General features: G+C 38.3%; 1 protein-coding gene and 1 long non-coding RNA gene across 8 annotated transcripts in view; both read left to right on the top strand.

Moving 5' to 3' along the window:
- Positions 1 to 5,071, top strand: part of LOC115062591 — a 44,063-nt gene extending 38,992 nt beyond the window's left edge. For 2 of the 3 annotated variants that reach the window (XR_003842528.1, XR_003842527.1), the window contains 3 exons: positions 2,663 to 2,795; positions 3,874 to 4,102; positions 4,867 to 5,071. This is a non-coding gene — a long non-coding RNA (uncharacterized LOC115062591). The remainder of the gene's footprint in view (positions 1 to 2,662; positions 2,796 to 3,873; positions 4,103 to 4,866) is intronic. The other variant, XR_003842529.1, reaches the window with a different exon arrangement.
- The window catches only part of Nrg1 (neuregulin 1), a 1,045,353-nt gene that overhangs the window by 386,020 nt on the left and 650,770 nt on the right, over positions 1 to 8,563 (top strand). The window lies entirely within an intron of this gene.

Below are 8,563 nucleotides of genomic sequence, written 5' to 3'. Positions count from 1 at the left end.
CTAATTGATCATCATTGGGAAGAGAGGCCCCTTGGTCTTGTAAACTTTATATGACCCAGAACATGGGAAGGCCAGGGCCAAGTAGTGGGAGTGGGGGAGTGGGGGAGCAGGGGTGGGGGTGGGGTATAGGGAACTTTTGGGATAGCATTTGAAATGTAAATAAGGAAAATAATAATAAATAAATTAAAAAAAGAAAACAACATTGCTTTGATGAAATTAAAATTTCATTTGGTAAAAGGAACAAATTAAACCAATAATAATGATATACATTGATAAATACTAAAGAGTCCAACAGAGGGGAAGGGAGATAGATTTGAGGTGGTAAAAGACATTGAAATAAATGTTTTAATATTGCAAGTATGGCTCATTGAGCAAGTGACATTTGAAAAGTTGAGATGGTAAAGGAATGATTTAGATATATAGGTATACCCAGTAGCCACTGCCAAAGTCCCAAGGTAGAAGTCAGTCAGGTGTACTGGAATGTTGGAAAGTCTCCACAGACAGAATAAAATGAAGGAGGGTGACTATGGACATCAGGCAATGACACCAGGAGATGAAGGAATGTCTCAGCTGATAGGGTGCCCAGGTCTTTGAAAGTCAATGAAAAAACAGGGGTCCAAAACAAAACAAAGCAGTCATTGGAGATCGTTAGTGGGGAGTGATAGATGGTTTTATGTAAGGTTGTTAAAGGGATACTCTTTTGTTATATTGAGAAAATAATACTGGATCAAGGCCAACAGGGAGTCCTACTGGAAAGATTTAGAATCAGCCAAAGGTATATGCAACTGATGATCCTTTAGACCAACATTTTGTACTAAGGATGATACATTTCAATAGATTTATGGATGTTTTGAAGGTAGAACTGAGAGAATGCACTAGTGATGGGTTTAATGGGAGATTTGATTTGAAAGGAGAAGCTAAAGAGGACTCCAATGTATTCTCTTACCTCTGATGGAAAAGCTGAGATGCAGGTAGAGAAATGAAGGTAAATCTCAGTCAAATAAACAGTATCATGAGTTAAAAGTCACTTATAATCCATGCATAGAGAACACAATGAAGCTCACTGCAACATCATATTCCATGTATACAAATACATGTTTTCTGACTTGATATTGTAGAGCCTGGGATCAGAGTGAAAGTATTAGTTTCTAGTAGCATTTAATCTTTCTGTCAGTATGCTGTGTCTATAGAATAATTGCTCGATAATTTGACTTTCTATGAGGATCGAGTTAGTTTGTTTTTCCTGTGATAAAACACTTTGTTAAAAGAAACCTAAAGAAGAAGGAAGAGGAGGAGGAGGAGGAGGAGGAGGAGGAGGAGGAGGAGGAGAAGGAGGACGAGGTTTATTTTGGTTTACACTTCCAGAGAGAAACAGTTCACCACATGTGGAAGATGATGGCTACAGGAAGGGAAGACATGCTGTTTGGTGTGGGAAAAAAGCTGTCTGGTTCCAGTGCATTTGCAGTTAGAGATCAGATTCAAGTCTGAAGACCCACCCCAATTGACCTACTTTCCTCAATAAGGCTCTATTTCCCAAGTAGTCTATAACCTTTCTGACCTGTGTCACCAAATGGGGGATAAGTGTTGAAGCCTATAGGAGATAGTTTACATTCAAGCCACAAGAGAGATCCAAGGTTCTTTTGAAAATGGCAAATTACAATAGGGCTAATATGACTACAGATATTCCTTTATGAGAAACCCATAAATGATCCTTCCATATATTGGATCCGTAGTGTATCCAAAATGCCTGTGTGCTAAACACGTGTCTCACATCGGTGGATTCAGAAGGTGGTGGAAATCAAAATGCTAAAAAGAGATCTATCATATAGCTTTACCAGTCTTAAATATATACCCAAAGAACTTCATGTCCTATACTTAAGATATCTCAATCTTGTTCATTATTTACTCTATTCACAATAGCCAGGAAATGGAAACAGCACAAAATAAATCCTGAAGATGTGTTATATTTAAGATAATGTAATGTTATTCATCTACTAAGAAAACTTCAACTATGAAATGCATAGGGACTTGGGTAGAGCTAAAGACAATTACTGAGAGGAGTGGTGGAAATTGAAGAGATGGAGCCTAGTAGGATATTTTTAGAATGTTGTGAGGATGCCCTTTTAGGGGTTCGTGAGGTCATATTGCTTTCTTCCTAACGCTTCTGACCATGAGCTCGGCAGTTTGCTCTCTCATTCTCCCACTATAATGTACTAACTCCAAAGCAGACTCAAAGCTATGAAGCTAGAGGTGCCACAGTTCTTAACACATAGCATCATTAAGAATCTTGACAAAAAGGCATATGTATCTTTCCCTGAAAGCCCGTGGTCTTATTTCCATTTGTATATTATGAATATTTTACATGTTTCTTTTACATATTATGTGCATATCCATAGGCATGCAAGCACTAGATTTTCCTCTAGTCCTAGACAGTTTTGCAAGTTCAGACTTCATGAGAATTGTGCATAATTTAATTCTTGTTTGCATATTTGTCTCAAAGTCTCAAAAGAAAGCAGCAGGCTTTACGTATCTTGTGATTAACAGATCAACTTCCAGCCTATTCTGTAAGGTTATGTATTCATCACTGTGTCAGGTGACAATGCTCTCCTAAGCCAACTTTTGACAGTTCTGAGCACCATTCTCTTCTTTTTTTTTTTTCCAGGGTTTTCAGTTAAAGAGGAAACAGCAGAAATTCTGGGGCGTATGGGAAGAGCTGATGATTTCTTTAAGCTTAACTTCTTAAGAACTGGAGGCAAGAAAATTTACCTGAAGGCCTCCACATCTCAGGAAATGAGGTCACCTCTACATTGTGTTCATTAGTTATATCCACTTTTAGATGAGCTTGTGTTTTCTGAGTTAATGGTGAGAGCCTGGTGCAGAGAAGTAGCACCCTACCACCCTAATCATATAGTAGACAAAAGAAAATAGGTATTTTTTAATGAACACACTATTTATATAGATCAAATATGAGAGAAAGTGGGGGGAATTTGCTGGACACATAGGAATAAATGGAAGGTTACACTGCCTTTCTTGAGCAGGTCCAACTTCTGGGTCTGAATTAACTTACTGCCTCCAGATGGATTCACCTTGGAGAAATAAGGAGTATTAACACCAAAAGCAAGCAAATCTCTTTTTCTTAATTTAATTGCTTGGAAGTCTCTAGAAGTTCTGGAACTTACTGATTGTTTGTTCATTCTGTTTTATCAAAGCTATTGTCTGCTAATGGCTACTTATGCCATTACAACCCCCTAGGCATGAGCAATGCTTAGGCATCGGGGTACCATTAGCAGAGTTGGTCTATGATACAGCAAATAAGTACTGGTGACCTATCTTGAGGGTGTGTGGGGGGGTGGCAGATGACACTTGGGAACCTTAGAAAACCCAAAGGGAAAATGTTTGTCAAGTACTTACAACTTTGTAGATTTAAGCAAAGAAAGGGAGAGAATCATGTGGGTTTAGGTTTTGGCAATTTGTATAAATTTGGCAATTTGGAATAAATTAGGCAATTACCAATAACAGAATATGAGAAAGATGGTATCTTTTTTCTAAAGCTTAACTTTCCTCTTTGTAAATATGTGAGAAATATATTATTTCAGACATAGGGAAATAATTGAATAAAATGATATATAATATTACTAAGTATCTGAAACCATGTTAAACCTTTACTGCATGCTGAGGAATTTTATTGACCATTATTTAATTAAGGCAATAATATGTGGTTGTAGTTGTAGGTGTGATGGTGTGTGTGACGGTGTGTGTGTGTGTGTGTGTGTGTGTGTGTGTGTGTGTGTGTGTGTGTATTAGAGAGAGGGGGAAGGGAAGAGAGAGGATTTCTCATTGGCATTTTTGTAAATCTATGACTTTTCCTCCAAGTGAGCTGAAGCATCCATCATAGAGAAAAACGATTTAGGATTGTTCCTGAAGAAATGCAAACAGAAAGCTGAGGAGATGAACTCCAGCCATCATCATCCCTAATAGGAATTTTCAGTGCAGAGCTAGACAGGAGACATGAAAGGTGGACTCTCCACCAGGAGAAACTTTATTCAAATCACGACTGAGGTGCATGGTGGGTAAACTGGATCATAAGAGAGGTCCTACTCAGGTAAGGGAATATTCTCTGAGGAACATAAGCAGAGAGGGGATAGGCAAGGCTGACAAATCTTCCTTCCCCAGACTTTCTTCAGGAATGTAAAGGTATTTTATACTAATTAAAAGAAATGAGCTGACACATCCATCTGTATGCTACTGGGGACAGGGAGAAAGTAACATCAAAGTAGAACAGATAACAGTGTGCAGGCAGAACCAGGAATTCTGATGCTTCACTTTCTAGAACATTGCTGCTGGTAATTGTGGGATGGGTGAGATGGAAAAGTCTCTTGTGCCCTTGATGAAGCTAGATAGGTGGCAGCTTCTACACTATGCCAGTGACAAATGAAAAGGCCAAAGGACTGCAGGGCCATTATTCTCTGCTGCCCTGATGAAGCTCTAAGACTCTTTCTGGCAATTCCATGTCACAGCAGAGGTAGGACCTTGTTTAGGAAGCTATATCCATGGGAAACATACCCAGCCACTCAGAGTTTTTGACCCTCCTGTCTACTCTCTTGTGGTCCAGTAACTTATCGTAGTCTCTGCACAGCCCAAACTTGAAGGAAAAAAGGAAGGAAGGATTCATGATTAAAATTACCATGTACAGTCAAACTAACATGATTGTGCTCATTTTATATTTACTATTTTTCTATCCAAAAAATATTATCATCTAAACCACATAGAAAAATATACAAGGGACAAAGGGAAAGATGCTGGAATCTTTGGATAGCTAGGTTGAAGAAGGAAAGGTCTGTGACCCTGTTATGGTTTCTATTTCAGGGATCATCATAAAATCCATGCTCTCAGAGGCCCGACCCACTCTTTTCTTTGATAAGAAGACATGCAGAAGATCTGAGGTTAGGGAATCTATGTGAGTAAAGGCAGTCATATCTTCCTTTGTCTTAGCTGTCCTCATTCTTGACCTAGTAATTTGAGAACTAGAGATAGTGGAAGAGCCCAACGATATTTCAGAAAGCAGAAATAGGAAAAAGAATGTGTAGAATGAGCTGGATTTGGGAAGCTCAAGGTAGCTCACATGATAGAAGAAAAGATGTGTAAGCTTTGAAATCACTTAAATGTGGCTCTTTTCTCCAACCTGTCCTCTCTTTCGGCCACCTCTGTCATGAGCTAAATTGTATATTTTCAAAAGATGTTGAGATCCCAAGGCCCAGAACTAGTGGTGATGACTTTATTTAGCAATAGTATCTTTGCAGGTGATGAAGCCAAGATGAGGTAGTTAGGATGCATTCTGGTAGAACTTGACCATGTTCTTATCAAAAAGGGAATTCTGAGGCCAGACAAGGAACAGAGCACAGTGCAGCCTGAGGATTTGCGTTCTGATTTCTAGCACCCATGCAAAAAGCATGCTCAGTGATGAGCTCCTGTAATCTCAGCACCGAGGAGTCAGAGAGGCAGCAGGATCCTACTGCTTGCTAGCCAGTCAGTCTAGGCAATCAGTGAGCTCCAGCTTGAGTGAAGGACCTCATCTTAAAATAATGTTGAGCAGTTAGGGTAGATGCTGTATATGGATCCTGGTCTCCATGGTCATATACACACACTTGAATGTCTGTATTAACACAAATGAAACCAATGAAACACATGTACATACACACACACACACACACACACACACACACACACACACACACACACTCAAACACAAAGGAAATTTTACGCAGCCTGGATAAAACTGTTACAGAATGAATTTCTGTTGTTTTAACAGCCCATTTCGTGGTACTTTCTATAAAGCTCTGGCCAGCTAATACAACCTCTTAACCTACTTGTCAGCAATTATTTTAGGTATCTTATGGGATTACTCAAGCAATAAAAACCATGATGAAATTAATCCTTCAGGGGGATATGGGACATGTTTCCGTTGGTTGAAAAACTTTTAGAAAACAAATTAAAGTCCACTTGTGTAGTTGACCAGCCTACTCCAAATCAAAGTGAATGAACTGGGTGTGGTCACAAGCACCTGATTATTACAAAGGAGAAAGCATTACGTAGTTTCTTGAGAAGAAGATTCCTTTCTTGGCACTATGCCCTATCTATTAGTATATATAAATTTTACAAAATAATATATTCAATTGTGATACTTGTATATGCATATAGTATACTTTGATCACATTTACCCTTCATTAGCCTCCATTATTTCCTCCTGCTTACTTGTTGAATTATTAATAATTTCTTAGCTGATATGGAAAAATGTATAATTTGTATGTATTATTTGAGTGCCATGTGATGTTTCATCATCTAATGAATACTTTGTCTAATGTACAAACAAGGTTAAGTCCACTTATCTGTACAACCATGTATCAACTCATTATGGTAAATACGTCCAAAAAGCTCTTCTAGATCTTTGAAAGGTAGATGATTCTGTGGAGTTTTTCTTCTATGCAATAACACAACAGAGTTTCTTGTTCCCACTAAACTGTAGAACCGACAACAAAATCCAAAGATAAATCTTTCCAGTTCAGTATATAACCCACACTCAGTTACTTGGAGGTAACAAGGGAATGCAGATCCCAAGTTGAAGTTGATACTTTTGTACATGTAATTTTCTATTTCTTAGATTTCTTGCATAAGATCTCCTAGACATGAGAACACTAAATACGCATAGCAGGAAATAAAAATCAAGTGAGTGATGCTTTTGTGAGTGATGGCCCAACTCATGGAACATACCTTCCCTGTGAGGACTGGCCACTCAACTCCTCTACTTAAAGGTCCAAAAGACCCTGCTGAAGGTGGTCAATGGCTGGCTGCCTCAGAGTAGAAATAAAGGTCCCTCTTATTTTCTTTTTTATTTATTTATTTATTTATTTATTTATTTATTTATTTATTTATTATATTTGAGTACACTGTAGCTGTCTTCAGACACTCCAGAAGAGGGCATCAGATCTTGTTACAGATGGTTGTGAGCCACCATGTGGTTGCTGGGATTTGAACTCTGGACCTTCTGAAGAGCAGTCAGGTGCTCTTACCCACTGAGCCATCTCACCAGCCCCGTCCCTCTTGTTTTCAGTTGCATCATTCTTACTTATTTGCATATGTCAGTCAATTTTATTCTAAATGTGCATCATATCTTTTTTTTTCATGTCATGCAAATATTCTTTATTTCATATTCTAAACCATTTAAGCATTTAATGATTATTAGCACATGGACCCTACAGAAAAAGGTATTGGACAAGTTTTGGCTTGTGAGCTTGCTCTGTAGGGGATAATAAAGGCACAAGTCAGAGTCATTGTGAGAATTAGTGGGTATATGCATCATATCTTTAAACAAAGCATTATAATATGTCTGAACATAAAGTTTTGTTAAGAACCATTCTCTGTGCTGGACATCGCTGCAGAGTGTGAGGATGCAGTGAGGGGAACTGAAGGGGAAGCCGAATTTGTCTGTGTTCTCTGGGAAAGCCCAATACACAAGATGAAAATTGGATATAACAGTCAGATGTCCAGGGACTGCAATCCTATTTAGAGAGCCAGGCTGTTGGGGGTATAAGCAACTCTATCAAAGTCTATTGTTAGAAAAAGCAGACAGTTTGTTTTTATCCCGCAACTTCTTGATTCTGTCTGCCAGAGCCATACAAAATAATGTATATAATCATTTATTTTGAAAAGTGAGTCATTCAACTATTTTAAGGAAGGTCTTCAGAAAATAATACCAAGCTGTTCTGAGCATAACAATCAGATGCTGCTTAAAAAAATATTCCACAGGATTTCCCAAATCATTTTGATATAATAAAGGCAGAGGGAACATATGCGGCACGATCGATTTGGGTCTCTCTTTTGTCACTTGAGATGACGATGAAAAACTTTGGGTAGTTTCTTTATAGCACAAATCATGCACTTTCTCAGTGCCTATTCTGAGTCATTGCCATCCCAAATGTATCTTTTAATGTTGGATATAATAGCCTGGCCAAGGAGACCCTAATTTTATGACTAATAAAGATAATAACATTTAAAGAAAAGAGTTCAAAGACAGAGATGGTTATCAGAACTTGGTAATAGCAATAAATGCCTACAATCAAAAGCTATTGTGAACTTGTCTAGCACAGTTACTAATCTCTGTCATGGCCCTCTGGCTTCAATGTACCTCAAGGCTTACTTTATAATTTGTGATTTCATATTGTCCCACAGTACTTTTTAATAGTAATGGCATTAAACGTATACATGTTTGTTTGTGGTGTTTCAAATGCTAAGAGACACCTTAATGTAGAAAAAATTAAAATGTGGTCAGAGGATGCTCAGGACTATCTCCTAGTTGTTTCCTTTCCTTACAGTTGTGATTAAGAGATGATTAAGTAGGATGCTACTCATTTTTCGGTCTCTGTCTCTTTGTCTATGTCTCTGTCTTTCTGCCTTTCTGCCTTTCTGCCTTTCTTTTTCTCTGTTTCTCTGTCTTTCTGTCTCTGTTTCTCTCTCTCTCTCTCTCTCTCTCTCTCTCTCTCTCTCTCTCTCTCTCTCTCTCTCTCTC

This window comes from Mus pahari, chromosome 19 (genome assembly GCF_900095145.1).
Source record: "Mus pahari chromosome 19, PAHARI_EIJ_v1.1, whole genome shotgun sequence".
Lineage (NCBI taxonomy): Eukaryota > Metazoa > Chordata > Mammalia > Rodentia > Muridae > Mus > Mus pahari.
Note: the sequence above shows the minus strand (reverse complement) of the source record. Positions and strands in the feature narration are given on the sequence as shown.